We start from the raw sequence: 23,167 nt of genomic DNA, 5'->3' as shown, positions 1-23,167 counted from the left end.
GACAGGATCATCACAGGAAATTAGCTGCAAAGCTCTAAATCTCCACACAGCATGTGCGAACAGATTCTTTCCTAAGGGTGACAACCTAGCCAGATTTGGGTGGGTTATTACTAGGACGGCAAAGGTACTGTCCCTGATATAAAGGCCACTCTTGGCCAAATGTCAAGTCCCTGCTGCAGAGCATGGAGGTCCTGAAGCTTCTCAAAGAAGAGGTCACCATATTTTTTTTTTAAACATGGGCAAAACGTATTTCTCCCTAATCATGTTCTCATAAGGCTTAACCATTTTATCTGAAATTTTCCACACACAAAAATTCAGCCAGAGGCAGACACCTAGCATGGGAAGTGTCACCCTGAACAGTTAGTTTGGCAAAATTGTAAGGAACTGAGTCTTATAATGTAAAGTGTCAGGCAACCTTAAGCAGAAGTGGAAGTGGAAGTGGTAGCACCAGGGGGAGGGATAGCTCAGTGGTTTGAGCATTGGCCTGCTAAACCCAGGGTTGTAAACTCAATCTTTGAGGGGACCACTTAGGGATCTGAGGCAAAAATCAGCACTTGGTCCTACTAGTGAAGGCAGGGGGCGGGACTCAATGACCTTTCAGGGTTCCTTCCAGTTCTATGAGATAGGTGTGTGTGTGTATATATATATATATATATCACCAATATAGACAGGACCAGGTCAACAGCTCAGATGGTAAATAGTCATTGGGACCAAGGTAACTCAGTCAATCACCTTTATTCTTCTCCAGTTAATTTGCATGGTACAACTCTATTAATTGAAATGAGTGAGTTAGTTGGGGGGGAGGGGGGGACTGCACACATGTCAAAAACAGGGCTGGTTGAAAAATGTCCACCAAAACTATTTGATGGAGATTTGAGTTTTTGATGGACTAAAATATTTTAGTCACAGTGCTTCATGGGAAATGTAGTTTATTTGCCTTATGGCCCCATTTTCTGTGGTCTGTGCTCCTATCTCCCATTAGGCAACTGTTCCCTTGTCCAAGAGGGGAGACCATGGTGCATCATGAGAGACTGTACTCTGACCAGGGAGTCCAGCCTATAGGTGGGAATAGAAGCTTGAGGCATCAGATGTATAATTCCCATGAGGCACCACAGTAGCATTTCTGAATTGAAATATTTTGTGTTTTGGATTTTTGGCACAAATCAAAATTTTCTTTGGAAAATTTAGGCTAATTAGTTTTGTTTACATCAAAAATTTCTTGGAGAGGAGAAGGAACCTATTTTAACCACCTGTAGTCAAGAATTCTCACAGACTTCACTATGCAGAAAAGGCAAAAGTAATCCATAAATGGATCTGTTCTGTATTTGGAAAGAAACAGGATGATTGATCTTTTACTGATAAAGAAACACTTTCCATTCCATCAGTAACGAGGAGATCGTTAAACAGCAGTTATTAAAGTTTTTTTTTTTTAAATCAGCAAGGCTGGATAACTTGCACTCAAGAGTACTAAAAGAAGTAGCCAGAAAGCAATCTGAACCATTAATGTTAATTTTTAACAAATCTTGGAACACTGGGGAAATTCCAGACATTGGGGGATAAACTAAAGTCATGACCATATTTTAAAAGGGCAAACAGGATAACCTGGGTAGCTAAAGGCGATTAGCATGACATCGATCCTGGACAAAAATCACAGAAAGATGGATATGGAATGCAATTGGTAAAGAATTCATAGATGTAGTATAATTAATTCCAATCAATGTTGTTTTCTGGAAAATACATCTTGTCAGACAAATTTGATATGGCATTTTGACGAGATTACAAGTTTAGTAGATGACTTGATATAGTATTTTTAGACCTCTGTATGATATTTGGCTTGGTACCTCATGTTTGCAGTGTTGTTGAAACTGTGCTCGTCCCAGGATATTAGAGAGACAAGTGGGTGAGGTCATATCTTTTACTGAACCAACTTCTCTTGGTGAAAGAGACGAGCTGTCAAGTTCCACAGAGCTATTCTTCTTCAGCTTGTCTCTTTCACCAAGAGAAGCTGGGCCAGTAAAATATTACCTCACCCGCCTTGTCTCTCTCAGTTCCTCATGATATTCTGATAAGGAGTTTGCACTATACAAAATGAATAGAGCCTATATTAAGTGGATTAAAAACTGATTCTCTAAATCACATGGGGAATTGGCATCCAATTGGGGTGTTTCTTGTGGGGTCCCACAGGGATCTGTTCTTGACCAAATGCTATTCAATATCTTTATTAATGGTGGGGAAGAAAATATAACATCAGTGCTGGTATAATTTGCAGCTAACAGCAATTGGTGGAGTAGGGACAGGTCAGCTTTGCCGGTAGATCTGTCCCACTTGATAAGGTGGGACATGCATAGTCATACGACTAGGAGCAAAGAATACTGGTCGCACATACAAGATGGGGAGAGAGTGTCGTGCAACGTACTGGCACTGAAAGGGACTAGGGAGTAACAGAAGGTAACTGACTGAACGCGAGCTTCCAGTGGGATGTTATATCTAAAAGGACAAATACAATCCTCAGATGCATAAGCAGGGAAATTATCAAGTAGACACAGGGAGGTGACATTAGCTTTGTATTAACTGTCTAAAAATGTCATTAACATAGAATTAAGATTGCCCAGGCATGCCTCAAACCTTTCCAGAAAATTGAGTTCAGCTACACTCAAACCTCTCAAAACCAGGAAACGAGAAGTGAAGGTAACACAAGGTTCTGAAAAAAATCACAAAATACAAAGCTACAGTACACACCGCCCCCACCATGCCAATCACACATGTTAACACTTTGCCCATCCAGATGCTACAGAACACTCTGGGAACAGAACACACGAGCAGAGATCTTCCAGGGGGCACATCAACTCATCTAGATATTAGCCTAGTTTTACAACAAGCTACCTAAAAAACACTTGCAAAGTCAGTACAAACTAAAATGTCATAAATGTCTTGTATTGGGGGGTAGCCGTGTTAGTCTGTATCCACAAAAACAACAAGGAGTCCCGTGGCACCTTAAAGACTAACAGATTTATTTGGGCATAAGCTTTCATGGGTAAAAAACCTCACTTTTCGATGCATCTGAAGAAGTGAGGTTTTTTACCCACAAAAGCTTATGCCCAAATAAATCTGTTAGTCTTTAAGGTGCCACTGGACCCCTTGTTGTTTTTATACAATGTCTTGTTTATACTGCTCTATATACTATACATTGACATGTAAGTACAATATTTATATTTCAACTGATTTATAATTATATGGTAAAAATGAGAAAATCAGCAATTTTTCAGTGATAGTGTGCTGGGACACTTTTGTATGTTTATATCTGATTTTATAAGCAAGTAGTTTTGAAGTGAGGCGAAACTTGGGGGTACACAAGACTAATCAGACTCCTGAAAGGGGTACAGTAGTCTGGAAAAGTTGAGAGCCACTGGTCTGACACACCTTCTCTTTGCAAAGGCAAAACTCACAATTAGGTCAGGCATAGTGAACAGCAGCTACCTACTCTTGGCCTACATTCAGACAAACACAGCCCACCCCATACTTGCAAAACGTTACCATCCCTTCCTCCTGGCCCTGACAATTTCATCTGAGACATGGCCTTCACTTACCCCTCACTAAGTCCCAGAGACCAATCATATACCACCAAAGTGCTGACGATCCCGAGACAAGACAACCCCATGCACTGCTACTGACACAACCTACAGAATTCAGGGCTGAAAGGAGGGATGCTTGATTTCTCAAGGTACATGTGCGCCTGTCTTCACATCACAGTGACAACTGCTCCAACCTGCTCCAATCACTCCCCCCTCTGCATTCAGTACAGCCCCACCTAACACAGTGAATGCAACCGGTAAATGCTGCAGTTCAACCATAGGGAATGCAACACAAACAATGGCAGATTCTTAGTCTTTCATGTCTACTTATGATGGCACCACCTTTACTGACCCACACCCAGTGACTAGTGCCAGCTCCATGGGGCAGACATAAGTTTGCATTGAAGGAGGGCATGTACTTTAACTCTTCGCTTCCTGGTTTTCAGTGGTTTGAGTGTCACTGAACCTGATGCTCTGGAAAGGCACAAGGCACCACTGGGCAACCCTGTTAAGATTTTAAGCATTAATTTCCCTATTTTTTCTTATCTTATCTTTACTGTGTTTTATTTTTAAATGCATTTTTTATACATGATTCTACATTTGTAAATTCAGTTTCCATGATAATGAGATTGCACTACAGTATTTGTATTTGGTGAATTGAAAAATACTATTGCTTTTGTTTTTTACAGTGCAAATACTTGTAACCAAAAATAAATATAAAGTGAGCACTGTACACTTTGTATTCTGTGTTGTAATTGAAATCAATATATCTGAAAATGTGGAAAACATCCAAAAATATTTAAATAAATGGTATTCTATTATTGATTAACAGTGCAATTAATCAGAATTAATCTTTTTAATCATAGAAAAATGAGGTCATCTAGTCCAACCCCCTGCTCAAAGCAGGACCAATCCCCAGACAGATTTTTGCCACAGATCTCTAAATGGCCCCCACAAAGATTGAACCCACAACCCTGGGCTTAGCAGGCCAATGCTCAAACCTCCCCCCCCAAATAATATATGAGGATATACCTATCTCATAGAGCTGGAAGAGACCCTGAAGAGTTATTGAGTCCAGCCCCCTGCCTTCACTAGCAGGGCCAAGTACTGATTTTGCTCTAGATCCCTAAGTGGCCCCCTCGAGGATTGAACTCACCACCCTGGATTTAGCAGGCCAATGCTCAAACCACTGAGCTATCCCTCCCTCCTTGCCAACCCTCATCTAAAGTAAAATAAGTCTGCATGTGGATTTCAGAGGCCTTTAAAATATCAAACTAGAAACTTTGGTCCCAAGGCAAAGTGTCCAAAAGGAGCCCCCGCAGAATGCAAACAGAGCAATTAATGTGCACAACACACATGCTCTGAAAGCTGCCAAGAATAGGACTTGAGCTCCCCATATGCGAATATAGCCCAGGTTCAGCGGCCACAGCATGTCCCCTTGAACCGCCGTTACTGTAACAAGAGCCTGGCTACAAACCCTATATGGCATTAGCAGAGCCATAGACTTGCTGCACATGGGCATTTCACCCTCTGGCAAGTCAGTTTGGCTCAAACCAACCTGGCGTTCTAAATTTAACTGTCAATAACTTTTGCTTCCCCACAGGGGCTGGAGCCGCCATCCTAGTTGAGCTCAGTCCTGAGTGGGTGAAACCCGTTTGAGGCGGATCAGAGCCTTAGAGCCCCAGCTAGGCACACCCACAAAAGAAAGCTAAGAAACAGGTGATTTTGTAAAGACATGATTGGGGGTCTGTATTTTGGGAACCCTTTGCTCAAATGATCCTAAATTTGGGCCACCAGCTCTACCCTGCATCCCCATGAGGCACAGCAATTTTCAGGGCAATCCGAGTCAGCATATGAATTTCAGAGCATTTCTAATTGGTCTTCCTTTAACCAGTAAGCGAGGCTCAACCTTGAGTGGCAGCTCTGCTATCACATGGCATTAGTGAGCAGGGCCGGCGCAACCCATTAGGCGACCTAGGCGGTCACCTAGGGCGCTACAATTTGGGGGGCGGCGACCATGGCGGTATTTCGGCGGCTGGACCTTCCGCCGCCTCTGTGGGGGGCGGCATTTCGGGGCAGGACCTTCCGCCGGCTAGGGCGGAAGAAAAGCTGGTGGCACTCCTGTTAGTGAGCCCGTTACTGGAACACCGTGTTCAGCTCTGGTAGTCACACTTCAACAAGGGTGTAAAATGGGAAGGGGTGTTTAGGAAGGGGTGACAAGAATGATTCATGAGCTGGAAAACTTGCCTCACAGTGAGAGACTAAAGAATCTCAGTGTAAGAGACAGTTGAGGTATTTTGATCAGTCTACAAGTTCCCTCAGGGGATAGAGATTTCTGATATTAGAGGGCTCTTGAATCGAACAGAAAAAAGTAGACTGAGATCCAGTGGTTGGAAGCTAAAGCTAAGCTATTCAGACTAGAAATAAGATGCAAATGTTCAATAATGAGGAACAACTATGGATCTAACAATAAATCCACCATTTACTATAGACTGCAACTTTAACTCTTCAGTGATGGAATGCTGATGGAGTCTAAGCTACAGCTAAGAGATGTCCTCCCCTGGTAAACACTCTCTGCACTGACTTTGGAGTAAATCATCACCATCCTTACTGAAGAATAAAGGTGGAAGAAACATACCAGACAATATAGTTTTGAGTCGAGGTCAAAGAAAAACCTTGCACATTTCTAAATGACCTTCTCACTTCAGTAATATAGTTGGTTGCTGTCTAGACAGCTACAGAATCCGTCAATCTCACACTCAAGGTCTGACTCGTCCAGCTGTACTTAATGACTTCCTGAACACCGAAGACCAAATTCAGATTGGAGTTTAAGCCCTTGTAGTTTATGCCTTCCAGCCTCTTGGCATTTAAATTACATCAAATTAGGCTGCCTTACATACATTTAAAACCACTTAACAACATGTGACTTACTACATTTCTGCCAGATGTGAACAAGAGCTCTCAAAAATGCATAGCAAAAAGGCCCACAGTTGCACCGGGTTTTCTCCAGGGGCAGTGCAGACCTGCACCATCCCTGTGGGAGCTCAAGGAGGCAAAATGCCTGAGCTTGCTGGCGAAGAAGGTGAGCACATCAGCTGCTGCCTCCCTTCAGAGGTCACGGCCTACTTCCTTTGCTACCTCATTCCCCTTCAGGACACTGGTGTTGGGTGGAAAGGGCATTGCTATTGTCCCATTCCCTCTGGGTGCTATATGTACCCCCAGGAGTGAAGGAAGGGAGAAGTCCCTGTTTTCCCCTGATACAGGCCCTCCGACAGCAATTCTGGGCCCCAGGGCAGAACAGTCAACGGGCCCCCACACACACACAAGCCGCGCCCACGGTCCACCTAACATTTGGGCAGTGCTGCGCCTGTGCTGGCTAGTACCCAGCGAGCTGCCGACTGCGCTGATGGGCACCCTCTTCCGGCACGGCCACGGCTCCCACGTGCCCGCCCCGTAGGGTTGCCAACTAATTGCGCAAACCCAAGGACCCTTGCCCCACCCCTTTCCTGAGACCACGCCCCTGACCCACCCTTTCTCCAAGGCCCCACCTCCTGTTCACGCCCTCCCCCCTCCCTCTGTCGCTCTCCCCTACCCTCACTCACTTTCACCAGGCTGGGGCAGGAGGTTGGGATGCGGGAGGGGGTGCAGGGTGTAGGCTCTGGGAGGGAGTTTGGGTGTGAGAGGGGGTGAGGGGTCGGACTATGGGAGGGTGTTTGGGTGCGGAGGGGTGCAGGCTCTGGGGGGGAGTTTGGGTGCAGGCTCTAGGCTGGGGCGGGGGGTTGGGGTGCAGGAGGAGGTCAGGGAGTTGGCACTTACCTCAGGTGGCTCCCGAAAGTGACCGGCACACGCCTCTGGCAGCGGCTCCTAGGTGGGGGATTCAGGGGGTCTCCGCACACCGCTGCCCACAGGCACCACCCCCACAGCTCCCATTGTCTGCAGTTTCTGGCCAATGAGAGCTGCGGAGTCAGCGCTGGGAGCGGGGGCAGTGCGCGGAGACTCCCTGTCCCGCCTGGGGCCATAGGGCCGTTCCGGCCGCTTCCGAGAATGGCGTGGAGTGAGGGCAGGCAGGAAATCTGGCTTAGCCCCACTGCACTGACAGCGGTGGCAGCTCCTGGGCCCTTTTAAATCATCTGGGCCCCTGGGAAATTGCCCCCTTTGCCCTGTCAGCAGGCCTGCCCTGATCACAGGGACATCTCTTATGTGGGCTACCCAAAGTGTGGGGTGAGATAAGAGAGCTGCTTGTGGACACGTCCACACTGCAATACAATCTTAAAGGCCAGGCTCAATCTCAGTGATGTGCTTACTGCCAATCCCTGCTCTATGCAGCCAGGAGACATGGCACCTCATTCCCAGGCCTGTAATTAACTAAGGAGAGATTGGGAGGCTGTAAGAAATTGTGGGGAGACTCAAAAAAAAAAAAAAAAAAAAAAAAGTCAGTTGGCTCCAGGGTTCCTCCTCTAGAAAAATCTGAAAATAGCAAGAGAAATTTCCTGCACTTATAAGACTTAAAATATTTTCAGGATAAAAGGGCTCAAATTCTGTACTCAGAAAACTTCACAGTGGGGCAAGCAACCCAATCAGAGCAACACACACTCATGGAAATCAGCGGGGCCCCAAGCGCTTTCATGTCTCGTTAGATGCATAGAGGAGAAAGAGCGCGCCTGGGGCAAGAGCTGACACCTGAACCCGGGGCTGTGAACCAAAGTTGAGCTGTGTATTAAAGCAGATGTTTACAAGTTCACTACATGACCTTGGCAAAGGTACTGCTAGCACGGCTGAAACACAGGCACGCCGAAGAAGCGACGGATACTGGGTATGCGTGAGAACATACTCCAAAAGATTAGCCCAGGGACATGCTGGCCTAGTGCCAGATAAGAGGGTCTACTAGAAGTAATGAATAGGGATGTTGTGCCAGAGATACCTGGACCATGATACAAGGGGAGGTCACAAGCAGTTGTCTTGAAACATGTAAGATGGCATGAGAGTTGTTTATCTCAGTCTATAAATATTAGGATGCCTCGCCTTTACCATTTGTGTGGCCTTGGGAACAGCAGAAATTCCCACTGTTGATGAGATGTTCCTTGGCACTGGAGACTCTTGTGTTAGTGTACCCGTAACCATGGAGCCAGTATCTTGTGGGCAATAAATCTGGCTGAGCGCCTTTGTCACTGAACCATGCCAGTGGTCATTCTTTCCGAGTAGTACTGTCAAGGTCTGCTGAATCTTGGCAGGGTTTGGACAGCACACAGAGAGAGCACACACGCACCTACCTGACAACAGTGCACATAGAAAGGGGCCTGGAGTTTCAAAGATGCATATGCACAGCCTATTTTTGTGCACAAATAAATGGCTCTTGCAAGCCACTAAACCCCAGTACAACAGAGCTAACCATGTAAATTAATTGCCTAGATTTCAAGGCCAGGAGGGACCATTTTGATGGTGTAGGCTGACCTCCTGCATCACAGGACCTAGAATTTCACTCAGTGATTCCTGCACCAAGCCCAATAGCTCATGGCTGAACTGCAGCATCTTTTTTAGAAAAACATCCAATCTCGATTTAAAGACTAAGCGATGGAGAATCTACCACATGCCAGTCTGCTACAATGGTTAATTACGTTCATATGTTTCTCTTCACTGTTTTAAACTTTGAGCGTTTGGATTTTATGCCATTGCTGGACTGAAGTGCGCTGTGGTATCAGACTAGATCAATTTATGCAGCAAGGTTATTAGCAACCAGTAGAGAGACCTTATGAGCACGTATACAACACTTTTCCTCTGTAGATCTCAACGTGCTCTGCAAAGAAAGGTAAGCATTGTCACCTCCACTTTCCAAACAGGGAACTTGAAATAGACACCTCACCCAAGACAACGGAAGCAAGCTACACTGAAAAACACATACCCAAGTGGGTCTTTTAGCACTGAAAGCCAAGCTGCTATCCTGTGCCACAACACACAACCTGCTCATATGAGGCATGGAACATATAGGTAGGGTCCTTCGTTTTCAGTTTTTATTTTATTTAATTTTCCCCAGGAATTTATAGGTGTTTATTATTACAATAATGAAAATCGGAGCAAAAAAACTATTAGTTTTTCTGGGTAAATCTTGGGTTTTATATTGGTGGACGAAAGGACGGGGGGGGAGTATTCCGTGGATTAATAATTTGATGAATGGAATTCAATGTGCTTTGCTGCAGAACTAAAATAGAACTCAAAACACAAGGCCAACTCTGAGTTTAAGAAAACAATACATCTCTAATCCCCAAATCAAACTTTTCATTTGAATCAACAGTTTACTGTTGTAGACTTCAAACTATTAGCCTATAAAGATGTACATTTAATAATTGGGCCATACTATTTGCAGTGCGAACACTCAACTTCATCCTCTTCTCCTGTTTTTGTTTTTTTCAAACTTTCGAATACTTCCTTGTGTTCTGAAACGTATTCTGACACAGATTTCGTTTTCTTCCCATTTTAGTGTGTCAGATCTTTAAACAGTTATCTGCTAACAGCTTGAAACGTGTACGTGGTGGGCATGAGATTCATCAGTACGTTCAGATGCGCGCACTCTTCAGAGCTTGCATGCTGCCTGTTTGATTATTGGGTGTATCTTCTAGACTAACACAGAGCCTGACTTCAACAGGCGGCTTTGCACATACACACAGACTAATGTATCATAACACATATTTCTCATGCAATTAATTGTATTTTCCCAATAAAACAAGTTATTTTTTATATATTTGAATGATACAAAAGTAGGGTGAAAAATCGGAAAAAAACGAATAATACTTTTTGTAAAATCCAGGATTTTTTCGGTAAAAATTGGTTTAAACTGAAAACGAAAGGACTTACATATAGGCCAAGAATCTCTCGATAGGAAGTGCCCTGCAGGAACGATTTCCTGTTCTTTAGCCACTAGCCAATTAGAAGTAAGACACGGGCCTATCTTAATACATTTTATTTAAGGAGGGCACTGGTCTGGGCTCTCAGAATAGCCAAATGAGCCAGACTGCTGCCGACAGCCTGCAGAGCCCAATTCCCCAAGCTCGAGGCGGCATAGTTTTAGAATATTAGAAGCAGTGCGATTTTGTGAATCCTGGAACACAGAACGTGAGGAGAATAATCGTGGGAGTGAATGGCTCCAATTACCTAGGAGCAGTTCCTGAAGCACTGGCTGCGATGACATCGCTCTGCGATAATAATGAAGAGGAGTCTTTTTGTACATCAAGTTATTTGAAATATTTGCTAGCTTGTTCTAGCACTTCCATGACAAGTTAACATCAGCTAGTCTCATTTCTTACAGCTGGGTTCCTGTTAGCTTGGTGCTGTAACACTGGTAACCAAGTGATATTTAAAGCAACTTTCCCCTTGTTATTTTTCAAGGAATCAAAACTTTGATCTCTGCTTTCACTTAACCCACTCAAGATAAGAATCCAGATGCCAGAAAGGCTCAGACAGCAACAAGGGCAGACTCCTTGATGATAGTGGGACTACTTTTCCATAAAAAGCAACCTGGTAAATTGAGAAACTAGGTTGGAAGTTTCAATCTTGCCAAATTGTCGTCTTCTTGTTTGTTTTTTAATTTGCAAAAAGATAAATTGGGGTTTCATTCACTGAAATGACTGATCCCTTTGGCAACTCTGCAAACATTTCTATCTGACAGGTTTCAGAGTAGCAGCCGTGTTAGTCTGTATCCGCAAAAAGAACAGGAGTACTTGGGGCACCTTAGAGACTAACAAATTTATTAGAGCATAAGCTTTCGTGGGCTACAGCCCTGAGTGAGACAAAGTAATGAAAATACCTGCACCTTAATTACACTCACACCACTACCTAATCCCACACTCTCATAATGCTGTATTTCTTAAAGGGCAATGAGCACTATTTTCAGGTTTGCAAGCTAAGAAAAATGAATGCTCATTCATTGCACCCATGTAAGTACCAGCCATCTTGAGCACAAATACTAACGGCGGATTTATTAGCGTTTTGTCATCATGTTTACCTCATTTTAGTTTACACAATTGTGTAAACAGACAATATTGTACACAGTGTGGGAGAATAACAGTGTCTTCGCTCTTAGGTTGGTTGCAAGATGTCAGAGGCAGTTTATTCTCAAGCAATATTGCAAGGGGGAGAGTGCACAATGGCAGGTCTCCCAAAAGATAAACAACGAAGGCAAGCATTGATACCTTTTGTTACACACAGTAATGATCAACAACTGCATTTTGTTTATACCTATTCCTTCCTGATAGCTTACTTTTTTCAGCAGTTCTTGCTATAGTCTGCGTTCCATTCTTATCTAACACAAGGTCAAAACAACCTCTCTTACAGTTCTTTTCCACGCGCCCAGGCCCTGCCTGGACATCTCGGGTTATTAGCTGTTAGAGTTAGCCTGACTCTTGCTCTTCCTAGAAGACTAAGATATCTGTGCTTTTTTTTTCCACTTCCACAACAGAAACAACCTATCTAACTCCATACGAAACAAGCTGAACTTAAAATATGAATCAATACAGGTGACCTTAAATCTTATTAAAATATGTAGAATCTGTTTGGCCCACACAAGGTTGTGGTTAGGTTTATATGGCCCTCCTGTGTAATAAGGCTGGGCACCACTGGGTTAGGTGACCATAACGGTCCTTCTGGCTTTGGAATCCATCGATGTAAGTGGAGAAGTGAGATTTCAGTGGGGCGGCGGATAGCCAGGGAGACACTGCGTAGACAAAAGGAGACCTTCTGGGTGAGGGAAGAGGTGCGGAAAGGGACTGGGAGGTGGAAAGGATGACAAGGGGAGGTCTATCCCGAGAGAATTGAAGGTGAAAACTGAAGGGGGAAAGACCCTAAAGAAAGTAGTAAGTGGGTTATCAAAGGGGGAGAGAGCCCAGGAGAGGGAAGGGACCCAACAGGGAAAGAGGAACTTGGGCTGAGCTCCTGTATGAAGACATCCCAGGGGAGACATCCCAGCTGGAAGATGGAATAAGTGGATTTAGCAGGAAGACAGAGAAATAGGGACAATGAGGGATGGGGAAGAAGAAAATAAAAAGAGGAAAAGGGAAGTGTTGGAAGGGCAGAAAAACGAATGCTGAAAAGGACTGAGAAAAAGATGAGATTGGAGTGAAAGTTAACAACCATCAGTGGAAACACAATAAATCGCTGTGACCCAAAGACCTCTTGGTGTCAACAGGCAGAGGACACAGGGGTACATAGCATTCCAAGGATCCCCTGGGTCTGGTATCTATCTACCACTTCACACAAGAGAGCCATGCACGGCCTGTATTGAAAGCCCATGTCACGCTGGTCATCACAATCACTGCAAAATGTATTTGTGGAAAACAAGTGAAGGGTTATATATAGGGCCCTAGCAAATTCACGGCCATGAAAAACGTGTCATGGACCGTGAAATCTGGTCTTTTGTGTGCTTTTACCCTATACTGTACCAATTTCACAGGGAACACCAGAGTTTCTCAAACTTGGGGGTCCTGACCAAAAAGGAAGTTGCAGCGGGATCACAAGGGTTATTTTAGGGGAGGATTGTGGTATTACCTCCCTTACTTCTGCGCTGCCTTCCGAGTTGGGTGGCCGGAGAGCGGCGGTGATTGGCTGGGCGTCCAACTGTGAAGGCAGCGCCCCGCCAGCTGCAGCACAGAAGTAAGGGTGACAATATTATACTATTCCACTCTTACTTCTGTGCTGCGGCCTTCAGAGCTGGGCGGCTGGAGAAGGGCGACTGCTGACTGAGGGCCCAGTTCTGCAGGCAGTAGTGCAGAAGTAAGGGTGGCAATACCATATCATGCCATCCTTACTTCTCTGCTGCTGGCAGCGGCTCTGCCTTCAGAGCTGGGGTCCCAGGCAGCAGCCGCCAATCCCTGGCCACCCAGCTCTGAAGGCAGAGCCTCCACCTGCAGCAGCGCAAAAGTAAGGATGGCAATACCACAACCCCTTCCCCCCACCTTGCAATCTCTCCACAACTCCTTTTTGGGTCAGGACCCCTACAATGACAACACTGTGACATTTCAGCTTTAAATAGCTGAAATCGTGAAATTTACAATTTTAAAAATCCTATAACCGTGAAATGGACCAAAATGGACCGTGATTTTGGTAGGGCCCTAGTTATGTATACATACTACAAATTATGTTCTCCAGGGCTGTGAGCAAAGGCAAGTCCCCAAGGGGTGATCCACGTTCTCCTGTCAGACATGGGGAGAAGAGACACTTACCTCGCTCTGGCTGGTCATATGCAAATTGAATATTGCCTGGCTCATGGTAGATGCCCATTTACAGTCCGAGCAACATGCTAATCAATAGATTGCAGGAGGTGTAGGAAAAAACAAAACCAGCAGTGGTTATCCTGTTTAGGGGTAGAACAATGAGTTTTTGAAACTGTAGGTTTTTAAGATCCAGCTTGAGAAAGCCCTGGCTGGGATGATTTAGTTGGGGATTGGTCCTGCTTTGAGCAGGGGGTTGGACTAGGTGACCTCCTGAGGTCCCTTCCAACCCTGATATTCTATGATTCTGTGTTGGTGCAGCTGAACCATCGAACTGTGAGGACAGACTATCAGCAGGCATGATCTTAGGAGGTTTCTGACCGTCAGAGGGGTGAAATATTGGAACGGCCTTCCGAGGGAAACGGTGGGGGCGACGGACCTGTCTGGTTTTAAGATTAAGTTAGATAAATTTATGGAGGGAATGGTTTAATGGTAAAACATAGTAGTCAAGGAAAACCAAGCAATGGTAGGTAAATTGTATAATGGCTGACAGGGGTCAGGCTGGAGACTCTTGCCTATATGCTCGGGGTCTTACTGATCGCCATATTTGGGGTCGGGAAGGAATTTTCCTCCAGGGCAGATTGGCTGAGCCTCTGGAGGTTTTTCGCCTTCCTCCGCAGCATGGGGCAGGGATCTCTAGCAGGAGGGTTTCTGCCGATTGAAGTCACTTAAAACAGGATTGGGGACTTCAACAGCAGAGTCCAGGGAAGGGGTAGGGACGGTTTTATGGCCTGCAGCATGCAGGGGGTCAGACCAGATGATCATAATGGTCCCTTCTGACCTTAAAGTCTAAGTCTATGAGGAGAAAGGATCTCAGCCAAGCTCACTGAAAGCTCTGGCAGAAGGACTTGGGGTACACCATCTTGCAGGAGACAAGTAAAGTTAAGTTTAGGCTCTAGAAAGCCTGCTATGATTTTGTTTTATATGTAACCGCTTGTTTCCAATATTCTCACTCTTCAATTAGTTGAGCCTCTGTTCTTTGATAATAAACGCGTTCTTGTTTCCACTCTGTTATAGAAGTGCGGTGTGTTAAACAGAGTGGTGATCCTGTTCCTTTGGGAGGAGTGAACCCAAGAGTTCTGGGAGTGCTCAATGGATCAAGGACCGGGCACTACAGGGAACGTGTGGAGGACTCTGGGGTTGGTGTAGGCCAATCGCTAACCTCTACAGAGAGCGTGAGGCCTGGAAGGCAGAGCCTGTGTGGCCAGAGGCTGGTGGATTCAGGGAGCTGATCCACCGCAGGCACAGACAAGACAATCAGAAAACAAGAAAAGTCAGATTTCCACACAGTGGTTTTTTGCTGCAGACCAGGGCCAGCGCAACCCATTAGGTGACCTAGGCGGTCGCCTAGGGTGCTACAATTTCGGGGGCAGCGACCGCGGTGGTATTTCGGCGGCGGGACCTTCCACCGCCTCTGTGGGGGGGGGCGGCATTTCGGGGCGGGTCCTTCCGCCGCCTAGGGCAGCAGAAAAGCTGGCGGCGTTCCTGCTGCAGACAGATGAGCATTGTGATATCAGGGGTCGCTCAGCCAGTCATAATTTGCTGTCTCCCGTTCATTTGCATACTTTCATCCCATTGGTTGAAGTGAGTCAGCAAATGAAAATGCAGGTGACTTTCACAGAGTCGGTGGGTGCGGGTGGTTCAGGACGAGTAACCGGGGCTGCTTCAGGTCAGGGGCTGAATTGGCCAAGTAGGCGCGAGGCTGGAGATTTGTGTCGTGGCTCCACACTGTACTGGCTCAAACAAAACCGGCCTCCCTCTGCTGCAGGGAGAGAGATTCCCCTGCCTTCAGCACCAGGTGGGCACTGGCGAGCGGAGAGACGACCAAGGCAGGCAGCGGGGTCAGGGTTCCAGGATGGAGGAAAGGAGGGAGGAATGGCTGAGTTGGACAATGCTCATGGTCCCCTGCCTGCAGCACCAAATGGGCCCTGTCAAGGGGAAGTTTTTGTTGAAATGAAACTACTAAAACAATGGCAAGAAGGAGGAGGAGCAGCGTAGAGAAATTACCAATCACAGGTAGGGTTAGTGGCAGTGCCCTGTAAAACGGCTACAAGTTCAGGGACAGCGACTGCGCGCCTGCCTTTCACGCCAGCTGCCCGCTCGGCGTGTGTCAGCAACTGAACATGCGGCCCTCTACTATGGCCTTGGCATCAATACAAGGGTCTGCCCTGAAGAGCTAACAACTGAAACAGGTGGGCCACCATAGAAACCAACGCCTCTGCCGGGGAAGCCGAGCCCAGAGCTGCTTGGTAGATAGTTTTTAAAAATAGCTTCTGCGAATGCTACGTAACAACACATCCAGACTTAGATTTTATCTAGCAGAGACACTGTTGACATGGCCATGGGAGGCAGAACCGGGCGCTCCGTCATGGTGAGCATGGGAAGGGGTAACACGGTTTGGTTTTCTTTTCAGCAGCGATGCTGGCTCTCCAAATCTTTTTTTGTACGTCTGTGTGTTTGATGAGCAGTCAGGGCCCTATGGATCTGGTGCATCTTTATTGGCCTCTGCCAAATTTTGCTCGGTGAGAATGCAAATTATTAAATACAGACTCGCACCAGGAGGTTTCTTATTCTCTTACAAGGCTTTTTTTTTTTTTTTTTAAATTAATGTCTTAATCTTTTTGGAAAGTGTTCTGAGAAAGGTGCCTGGGCTGCTCCATTTCCAGCCTCCCCTAAAGGTCCATTTTCAGGTCCCTAGATCAGCCTGTGTTTTCAGTGCCAGTGGCAGTCATGGGAGAGGGATAGCTCAGTGGTTTGTGCATTGGCCTGCTAAACCTAGGGTTGTGAGTTCAATCCTTGAGGGGGTCATTTAGGGATTTGGGGATTTAGTTGGGGATTGGTCCTGCTTTGAGCAGGGGGTTAGACTAGATACCTCCTGAGATCCCTTCCAACCCTGAAATTCTATGGTTGAAACAGCCCAGGAGAGGGCTGTGGCTGGGGCAAGAAGCCTTGACTGATTGGGGAAAGTAGGATCAGCTGTGGCCATGCCCCAATCAGGCCCAGCTGGTCCCTATAAGAGGCTGTGAACCAGAAGCCCACTCAGTCTCCCTCTGCTTGTAGAGGGAGAAGGGCCTGGCTGCAGGGACCTAAGCAAGACACCTCGATGGTGGGTGGAGCTGGGAGCTCGGGCCTGGGAAAGGCGCAGGCCTGACTATAGGCCGAATAGGTGCAGGGTTGCAACGAGGCAGCAGGTCCTGAACCCCTTTGCCTGTGATGAGTGGCTTATACTGCAGGCTGCCCCAGTGAACGGGGGCTAGATGGTGACTGGCAGTAGCGCAGACTGAGGTGAAGTGGGGTTAGTGGGTGGGGAAACCCAGAACCTGAGAGTGTGGGGGTTACTGCCAGGGGGGTAGCAACCCAGAGAAAGGGGGCACTGGGGTCCGGGAGGGACACAGGGGCCCAGCAGTAGCGGATCACCAGCCAACAGATGGTGCGCCGGAGGGTGGGTGAGCTAATTCCCACGGACGACCAGCAGGAGGCACCACCTGCTTACAGACCCTCACATGTTGCATTTCAGGAATCAAGAGACCATGGGTACTTGTTTTAAAGAAAGATTACAAGATTCAGAATAAGTATCAAGAGACCTGGCCACTTGCTTCTCTCTCTGCCCTGATGGGGATTCCTGGGCTAAGATGAAATAACTGCATCACTGTCTCCCCCTTCCCTTCACAATGTCTGTCCAAATAAACAGGGTTTATGGGGGCTGCAGAACTTGTAGGAACATGGCTCTGCAGGACCTGTGTTTCCACAGCAGCTGGGAGGTAGAATGGGTCACACAGCCACCATCGGGATGGTTGGACCTCTGCTGGATCTGCTGAGATGATCACATTTGGGGAGGTGTAGGGGGTAGCCAGAGGTTTCCAGGTCAATCTAGTTCTCCAGGGGAGATCGCTAACCCCCGAAGCAGCTGAAAGAATCAGGGGGCAATTCAGCTTCCACTCTTGAATGTGAGCATTTTACACACGCAGGAGACAATATGACCCTCTCCCTTCAACAGCATTAGAATGCAATTCAATCTGCTACTGTCAGAATAGCGGCTAAGCCTGCCTGTTTTTCCATAAATGTTAGTGCGGTTTAAGTGCCATCTGTGCCTATGCAATCTGCCATCCGTTTATAAACCATGTGCAGGGAACTGGGGAGTTCTCTAATTGATATGCTTTTCTCCAAAGTCCTCTCAACATGTTGAGCATGTCAAATATTTTTAATGATTGAAACCAGTTCATTTCAATAAAACGCCGGCTAAGTACTTTAAAAAAAAATTTTTTTAAACCCTCACACTGTTAAATCAAAATGATGTCAAGAAAGTTAAAACATGAAGGGAAATGCTGGCAAAACTCTGACAAGAAACTAAAAGAGCAAGTGACCAAAGTCAAATTGCTCTCAAGTAGATGCCATTTGATGCTAAGAGAATATTACAAAGGCTCTGCTTAGATCAGAAAGCGAATTCAATGCTAGCAAAATAAGCACCTCTTTAAATCAGCCTCCACATATTCCTATTTCCACTAAGAGTTGTCTGAAGTCCCCTTAACGTAATCATCCCTTGAGGGAAATTTCCTTTTGCATCTTTGTACAAATTGCTCTTACTGACTAGGTGATCATTTCGCTCTGGGAGATGTGAGAATGCCTCTTCCTATCTGGCTCAATTCAAACGTCTTTTTCCAAAAACATAACCCCTCATTTTCTGCACATCTTGTGTTTCCAGTCTTGTGTCTGAAATTAGGACACACTTGGAAACACTAATTACTTCATGATCTAACAGCCGATTTAATCTAGCTGTATCTCTTATTCAGAGTAACAAACCCCTTCCTTTGGATCCAACCCCCAACTTTCCCCAGATGCTAATGTACACGTGTTGCGTTTATCGCATTTCACAGCAATGGAAACCTTCCTAGCCATAAAACTAGCAATACCTCTGCAACACAGTCTGACAAGTCTGTTAGGGAATTATCCTCCGTATTGCCAGATAGGAGAAGCTGTTTCCGGAAAGGAAGAGAAGGGGTGGATGATAATCAGCATGTGCTAATGACAGAGATGAGGCTGCATCAGCTGGGTTTGACAGCCAGGATTTTGCAGATTGGCAAGAGGCATCTACCCTAGCGAATCCTATCATTAGTAACTGACCAAGGATTGCACTGGCAATGTCCCAGCTCTGGGCAAGGCCACAGGCTAACCAGTAAATACATTCTTGTACGACTAATACCTATACCACAGGTGTTAGCTAAGAACCGACAAGCTCAGAGCTGGAACCCAGCCCAGATCACCTGGATGTTAGTTTTGTTCAAAATAGGTATTAGTCGTACAAGAATGTATTTCCTGGTTAGACCAGGGGTGGGCAAACTTTTTGGCCAGAGGGCTGCATTGGGTTTTGTAAATTGTATGGAGGACCGGTTAGGGGAGAGGGTCGTGGCCCAGCCCCCACCTCCTATCTGCCCCCCGCAGGACTCCTGCCCCATCCAACTCCACCTGTTCCCTGATGGCCCTTCCTGGACCCCTGCCCCATACACACACCCCTGCTCTCTGTCCCCTGATTGCCCCCATACCCCCGCCGCCCCATCCAACCCCTCCTCTCCTTCCTGACTCCAGGACCCCGACCCCCATTCAACCCTCTGTTCCCCCCAACCACTCCAACCTCTATCCACACACCCCGCCCCTTGACCACCACCTCGAACTCCTCTGCCCTCTATCCAACCCCCCCTGCTCCCTTACCACGCTGCCTGGAGCACCGGTGGCTGACGGCACTACAGCTGTGCCACCCGGCTGGAGCTGGGCCATGCCGCCGCCTCTGCAACCGCACAGCACAGCACAGCGACCGGGTCAGGCCGGGCGCTGCAGCTGCGCTGCCCCAGGAGCTCACAGCCCGGCCACCCAGAGCATTGTGCCGGCGGCGGAGCGAGCGAGATGAGGCTGCGGGGGAGGGGAGACAGCGGGGGAGGGGCCGGGGTAGCCTCCCAGGCCAGGAGCTCAGGGGCTGGGCAGGACGGTCCCGTGGGCCGTAGTTTGCCCACCTCTAGTTTAAGCAATGACTGAATGACTTCTACTTAGAGCAGCAACTTCTGCCCGCTGGAGTGAAGGGATTAAAATAGCCAGAGTACCAAGATATACATTTTCACAGATGGCTCAAAAACCGTGCCGTGATCATGCAAAGCCCTGTAATTTGACTGGGTAATAGTGACGGTGAGCAAATCAGAGGACATGGATTTGCATAATCACTGATTATGCAAATTAGGCTCTCAAAACCAGAGTGCAGGGAATTGAATAACTTGTGGGGGGCTGGGGCAGAGAACTGGGGGAGTACTGTGACTGACTAGCACCCTTCATTGGCTGTCACTTCCAGTTCCGTGTGATATTAGACATTAAGAAATAAATACATGGATGTAAGAAACTACATGTTGGGAGGGTGACAGATGCCCTGAGTGCAGGGTTCATTCTCAGCTTGAACGCTTCTGCTTAGCTTCGGGGTTACACCAACTATGGCATATGGTACTTCCCAACGGTATGGTTTTGGCTGGGACTGAGAATGTACTGTCCCGGGGGTATGCCACAGGCAGGGGGCCACTCACTGAGCTGAGAACTCCTCCAGAGGCAGGTGAGAGGGAGGGGAAGAGGCCAAGAGGCTGGAGCCTACAACCAGCCAAGGAAGCCTCCTGCTCTGCCCTGGGACTGCGCGGTTAAGCACGACCAGGAGGCTGAACAGAAGAGGGGACTAGGAGTTATGCATGTTACGAGGTTCTCCCCACAACTCCCAGATTGGGTCCAGAGACTTTTGTTTGCTGACTAAGTCTGGGAGCCTTGAGGAAAGAGCCTTCTGAATTCCATTAAGAATGATCCTTCCCTGAGACCTTCTTAAATGGAACACGCTTGTTTTGGTTTTCCTTTGCTCGGATCCTCTATGGTACAACGCAACAGCAGGACCAGGAGCAGCACAAGGAAGTCTGAGAGGAGTTTGGGGATTGAAGCTGGGTGGAGGGCTTTATATCAGTGATTTAAACCACTCCTCGTGGATTTAAATCCAGTTGCAGCTTTGTAAAACAAACTTGAGCTACTGCAACTTCGGATGAAGATTTATAATGAAGTAAATTAAAAATGCAGTGTTTTAAATGATAGTACTAGTAGAGTGTCACTGGAATCTTTCAAACTCCCGTAGACAATACATAAATCATTTAATTGACAATTAAAGCCCTGATCCGGCAAACACTTGTGCAGCTATGTAACTTTGCTCATTTGAATAATCCCATTTGACTACATGGGGACTACTCACGTGCTGAGAGATAAGCAAAAATAGTGTTTTCAGCACTGGGCTAAAAGTGGATATTTATTAATACTTTTCTTAGTACTGAATCATAAAACCTTTGCCGCTTCAAAACAAAAGCAAACTTGCCTTTTACTAGATCTTTAAAGGTATGAGGTGTTGCTGCGCTCAGCTTATTGAGATGGGTTTTAGGCTCTGAAGTGCCTAAACCACTTTTGAAAATGAGATTAGGCTTCTAAATCAGTTAAGCAGTGCAATGCTGAACACATCAATGCCTAAATGCCTTTAAAAATCTGGGCTTTAATACATGAACAGAATTAGTGTGCACACAGGCAAAACATTTCAGTGATAGGGACCTAAAGTGGGACTCCTAAACCCATATGCAGGCCAGTGAAGGGTGAGCTTTTCCAAAGCACGTCAGTGATTCAGAGTATGTCAAATGGGGGGTGTAATTCCCACCTCAAGCAGATGTACCGCGCAAGCTTTGATTGAGCGAGCGTGCTAAGAATAGAATTATAGCCGTGGCAGCGTGAGCAGTGGGAAGTGATATATACCTAGCCTAAACTTCAGGCACATACTCAGAGGAGCTACCCCCTTGCTACACAGCAGCTAACCTTCTATTTTTAGCTGCTAGCTCAATCAGAGCTGGGGCTTTAAGGAAAAACAACAAATACTGTGACATTTGCTCTACAAATCCCAAGAGTTGGCACGACGCCATTGCAAGATACAGTGGAGTAGTTACCAAATCCAATTCTGCACCCACTGCATTCAGTGCAAGTTTTGCCGCTCACTTCAGTGGGAGCTGGATTAGGCCCGTACTGCGGTTTAGTGAAAATGGAATCATTAAAAATATTTATCCATTGGGGGAAATTAATCCCTGGTGTAACTAGACTGAAATCAATTCTGCTAAGAATGAATTAGACCCATTATAGGTGTTGTAAATGTTCTATGATTACTTTAACCTAACAAGTTTGTTTGGACTTTTTAATGGACTTATATTTGGTCCCCTTTGGGTGTAAAGAATCTATGGTGTGAAGCTGAGAGAAATGGAGAATTGTCATTGGAGGATCGCGACCGACAGGCCATGAGAGCTACGAAGGACTAAACTCTGATCCCTTTACTCACACAGAGCTGCCCTACTGATTACACGTGGTGCAAAGTACTTCCCAACATTAGTAAGGAGATCTCAGTTTTGCCCCAAAAGAAGCAAAGCATCTATGGGAACTGGAGCAACTGGACAAGCATTAGTGTTGTGCCTATTGGGGGTAATTCACATTGGAAAACATAATCCAAACTATACATATGAAATGATGGGGGTCTCAATTAGCTATTACCACTCGAGAGAGAGATCTTGGAGAGTTCTCTGAAAACATCCACTCCATGTGCAGCAGCATTTAAAAAAGCGAACAGAATGTTGGGAGTCATTAAGACAGGCATAGATGATAAGACAGAAAATATCATATTGCCTCTATATAAATCCATGGTACGCCCACATCTTGAATACTGCGTGCAGATGCGGTTGCCCCATCTCAAAAAAGATATTTTGAAATTGGAAAAGGTTCAGAAAAGGGCAACAAAAATAATTAGGGGTATGGAACGGCTACCATATGAGGAGAGATTAATAAGATTGGGACTTTTCAGCTTGGAAAAGAGATGACTAAGGGGGATATGATAGAGGTCTGTAAAATCATGACTGCCGTGGAAAAAGTAAATGAGGAAGTGTTATTTACTCCTCCTCGTAATACAAGAACTGGGGTGGGGGGGGGTCACCAAATGAAATTAATAGGCAGCAGATTTAAAACAAACAAAAGGAAGTATTTCTTCACACAACATACCGTCAATCTGTGGAACTCTTTGCCAGAGGATGTTGTGAAGGCCAAGACTATAACAGGGTTCAAAAAAGAACTAGATAAGTTCATGGAGGATAGCTCAATCAATGGCTATTAGCCAGGATGGGCAGGGATGGTGTCCCTAGCCTCTGTTTGCCAGAAGCTGGGAATGGGCAACAGGGGATGGATCACTTGATGATTACCTGTTCTGTTCATTCCCTCTGAAGCACCTGGCATTGGCCACTGTTGGCAGACAGGATA

Source organism: Trachemys scripta, chromosome 6, assembly GCF_013100865.1.
Source record: "Trachemys scripta elegans isolate TJP31775 chromosome 6, CAS_Tse_1.0, whole genome shotgun sequence".
Taxonomy (NCBI): Eukaryota; Metazoa; Chordata; order Testudines; family Emydidae; genus Trachemys; species Trachemys scripta.
Note: the sequence above shows the minus strand (reverse complement) of the source record.